The sequence below is a fragment of the Macrobrachium rosenbergii genome, chromosome 49 (assembly GCF_040412425.1).
Source record: "Macrobrachium rosenbergii isolate ZJJX-2024 chromosome 49, ASM4041242v1, whole genome shotgun sequence".
Classification (NCBI taxonomy): Eukaryota; Metazoa; Arthropoda; class Malacostraca; order Decapoda; family Palaemonidae; genus Macrobrachium; species Macrobrachium rosenbergii.
The window spans coordinates 12,251,615-12,256,614 of NC_089789.1; the positions used below are offsets into that span (position 1 = coordinate 12,251,615).

The 5,000-nt window shown below is 28.0% G+C and overlaps 1 long non-coding RNA gene across 1 annotated transcript in view; it reads left to right on the forward strand.

Annotated features, from left to right (window-relative positions):
* The first annotated feature begins 3,173 nt into the window (after nt 1-3,173).
* Nucleotides 3,174-5,000, forward strand: part of LOC136832094 (uncharacterized) — a 32,499-nt gene continuing 30,672 nt past the window's right edge. The window contains exon 1 of the long non-coding RNA XR_010851045.1: nt 3,174-3,302. This is a non-coding gene — a long non-coding RNA (uncharacterized lncRNA). The remainder of the gene's footprint in view (nt 3,303-5,000) is intronic.

A 5,000-nucleotide genomic window follows, 5' to 3' on the forward strand; every position in this document is an offset into this window, starting at 1 on the left:
ATTTGCTTTCCCTTTGAATCCACCGCTTTGTTTGATGCAGACGAGCCTGAAATATCCGTCATTATATATAATTTATCTTTTCTAAAACATTTTCACCTCTTTTCAAACATTATTTCCACTAAAGATTAAAGTGAGAGAGTTTTTATCTGTGCCATTCTTGCACTCATCGTGTACCGTCTTGTAATAGGCGTCTGAAATATTAATAATTTTAGCTTATGTTTTTCAGAAAATCTTAAAACGATAAAAATTCGATTTAATCGCTTTTCAAATCTTAGTTCAGATTTTGATTTCTCTAGATATCAGAGGTTAGATGCAGAGGAACATAAACATATCATGGATTTATACAATTTTTAAGTAGACCAAATTTCCAGAATTCAGAAATGATGTATTAAAAGTATATTCAGAGTTAATGTATTAAAAGTAAGCATTCTTTCTAGATAGCAAGACTTTACGATACTTCTGGTATAGTTACTCATAAGGGAGGCAATAGAAAACGTATTTTAGCAAAGTAAAGAAAATATCAACTGTTGAAGGGTGGCAACTGTAAACTGTTCTCATTCCCTTTTCCTATAGTATATCAAATTACAATTTTACAAAGCAAATCGTATCAGTTCCAGACTTTTCCTGGAAGGAAAAAGTTCTACAAACATCAGATCGGTTTACATGTAAGATGAAGCTTGACTTTAAAAAAAGAGATCGCATTAAGACTATCAAGCGATCAGAAGAGCAAATCAGCTGGAGATTTTGAAATACGAGAAATTCTAGGAGCATTTTGAGGCTATATGCAAAGCAATATCGAGGAAATTGGAGCAATACACATTAACTGAGATTAAGCGTCCAGTCCAGGTACACCCTACACAGATCGTTCACTGTGGTTGGCTGCATGATAGCATACACATAATACATAATATTTTTGCATGATAGTATACATATAAAATGTCATAGTTTCTCAGTAGCCACTATAGCCAGCCAAAATCAGATAAAAACTAAGCTCGAAATGACAACAGCCCAGGTCTGCACAATGGCAGGGATAGCACTGCAGCTGACAGACACCCTGACACCGAAAATGTTTACAAAATTGGCCTGTAGTTCCTCTACCCCACTACCACTCTGTGCAGTTATACAGTTTTTAATATTACGGCTAGTTCGAGACCACGGGGTCCCCCAAGGCTTGGGGGCCCCTAGGCTTAGCCTAGTTAGCCTATTGGGTAATCCACCACTGTATCTCCTGCAAAATGGTATAGAAATAGAGAAATGAAACAGGCAAGATCAAACTGCTTTATCTAAAGGTCGTGGTTACTTAAAATGTTCGTCTCTAGAGTTTAAATTTACTGACACGTGTACCTCGGAAAGGAATCTGAAACATTCTTTGAGAGTCTGGGATTTATTATATGGTTACCAAGCAAAGGAAACAGAATCCATTCATCAATGTCTGGCCCAGTTAGTCAACCCAACGTGTGTTCCTTGGAAAGTCACTAGTAAGGCAAATAAAATTTACTGCAAAGGTTATTGATCTCAACTCAGTGAAACCCATTCTGTAATACCTTGCTTATTAATGTACTTTTAAACAATGAGGATTCTGATCTGGGGATTTGAAAAGTAGCAATGCTGAAAGCTTTAACGAAATTCGTGCCTGCAAAACAAATTGTTCTTGTCATTCAGATTACCTGATTACATGAATTACCAGAGACTTCTGGGAATATTATTTGTATGATATACTGGTTCATAACATTATTTGGAGGTTTTCAAGAAGACCTACCCATATAAATGTGAAATCTGCGATCATTATTTAAACGAACAACAAAAACCTGTTAAGGTGGGACACTGGTAGCCATTATTACAAAGATTATCCCTAGACCCATTGTAAACAATTATTTCATTTCATCACAGGTTTAGCAAACCAGTTACCATTCATATCATATATATCATGAATGTTCAACACTACTTATTTTATCTTTTCGTCTCTCTGTTCTCATTTACAGGCTATCTTTTCCATTGAATTTTCCTGTCACACTCATAGCCTATACGGGTTGTTCCACAGGAATTAATGTCCGTAACACAAAATAATAATAATAATAATAATAATAATAATAATAATAATAATAATAATAATAATAATAATAATAATCTTTTAACGTGCTTTTTTCCCATTTGTATGGGGTAAGCACGATGCCTTGTTTTTGAAGGGCTTTGATTTGGCTTTGTTTAGACTTTGTAGTCTTGATCGGATGCCCTGCCTATCATAATAATAATAATAATAATAATAATAATAATAATAATAATAATAATAATAATAATAATAATAATAATAATAATAATAATAATAATAATAATAATAATAATTTGCCTTTGAATCTTCGTACTGAACAATGAAAATGCTTTGGAAGCTAAGTTCTGATCCAGTCTTCTGTAAATCAAGGACAGCTCTCATTTAAAACAATCCTTTTTGCCAATCCTCCTGTAGGCCTATTCCCATGAATAAAAAAAAATCCACCAACAGCAAGACTATTTTCAGTCAAAATCTTGAGTATTTGCGGACCACAATCATTCTGGTACTTAGTACTTACAGAATATAGATTATACAATTGATTGTTTTTAGTTATTAGTACTTAAACAATATAGATTATATAACTGATTTTTTTTACTTATTTGAACGAGGAGTAATATGCTAATATTGATTATTTGTCTTCTGATGCAATTAAATGCAACGTTGAATATTGTTGCCATTAAAGATAACGTAGAATATTAAGGAATTTTCCTCTGCCAAAAAAATACCATTAATAAAAGCACAATCATTCTGACACTTAGTACTTAAGCAACACATATTCCACAACGGGCTGCCTTAGTTGTCTGAACGAGAAGGCCTAATTGGATTATATTGATAATTCTGCCTTCAGATGTCATGGGGAAGAACGTAGAATATTGATGTCTAACTTCCTCCAGTGTCAAAAACAGGGACACTATGGAAACTGGTGATTCAGTGGTTAAGATCCATTGTAGATTAACTCGCAGTAACTTGGGAATCCCAACCATAGTTTGAGATTGTGATTCTTTCCAATAAACTTAAGATATATCATCTCACAGGAGATTATGTAGTAATAATTGTAATATTTAAAAATGTACCAAGAGCTTATGGTATATTTATTAGTTATTTTCAATTATTTTTTCCAGGAAAACCTGGAGCTGAGTGTGTATAGCCAATTTCATCAAGGGAGCTTCAGTTGTACGACGGCTGTCGAAGTGATAGGCAGTGACCCTTTTTGTCTGCTAAGTTACTGAAAATACTGGAATCAAAACTTAAGGTAAAGATGGACTTCATTTATCAGCTTTGTATTCTGTGTAATTTTTTATTTATTTTTTCTGTCTTTTATGAAAGTGGATCATATCTCGAAAAATTTTCGATGGTATATGGGTCGTGGATGTTTTATTTTAGTTTGTGCATTCCTGGTTTTGAACAATAAAATCGTGGTGAAATTTATGCTTTTATGATTCCCGGTAATCTATTAGTGTATCCTCTTTGTATGTTTGCCAAGATTATGTACATATATATATATATATATATATATATATATATATATATATATATATATATATATATATATATATATATATATATATATATATATATATATATATATATAAATATATATATATATATATATATATATATAAATATATATATATATATATAAATATATATATATATATATATATATATATATATATATATAAATATATATAAATATATATATATATATATATATATATATATATATATAAATATATATATATATATATATAATATATATATATATATATATATATATAAATATATATATATATATATATATATATATATATATATATATAATATATATATATATATATATATATATATATATATATATATATATATATATATATGTATTTGTTAATATATATATATATATATATTTATATATATATATAATATATATATACCTATGTATTATATATATATATTATATATATATATATATATATATATATATATATATATATATATATGACCTAACATATAATATATATATATATATATAAATAAATGTAACCTAATATGTATATATATATATAAAGACCTGTATATAGTAGAAACTGTATATATATATATATTGCGTATGATTTATATATATATATATATATATTCATGAAATGTGTCAATTGTGTGTGTGAGTTGTTTGGAAAAGTATATCTAATTATCTTCAAATAAATAGCATAGGTACCAACTTCATTAATGATGGCCACAAAAATATTAACGAAATACCCACCTATCAAAATATATATTGTGGAAACTGAGTTTTTGAAGTTAATGTTGTGTGTCAGATAAATATCAGTGTGTGTTTAGGAAAGAATTCAAAATATCTTCAAATAAATCATGAACGTTGTCAGGACTATATTGTGGAAACTGACTGTTTTGTGTATGGTCAGATAAACAAAGCAGGATTATATATTTACAAGAATTTTTTATTTATTTATTAATATATTTATTCTTTATTTATTCTGAAAACAATCTTTGGGTTAAATTTAAGAAATAAATACGACCTTGGAGCCAACATTTTTAAATAAAGTAATAATATTGTGAATTTATAAAAAAAAAACTCCCCCATATACAACACAGTGTGTATTCATGTTTTTTCTGTGTGTAACACTATCACAAAATATTAGGTACTAAAATATAATGCAATTTTAAACACTTTATATTTACAATAAGTTCGACACTCAATAAAAATTGCCATATATATATATATATATATATATATATATATATATATATATATATATATATATATATATAAATATATATATATAATATATATATATATATCCATTTTGTTACAGTAAGATTGTGAAACCAGGGATGAAATTTTCATGGAATTCAGAAATCAATTCACTTTGTAACATTTGATACCTGAGGGCTAGTACTAAACATTAAATGATTAAAAATATAAAGAAATTAATTA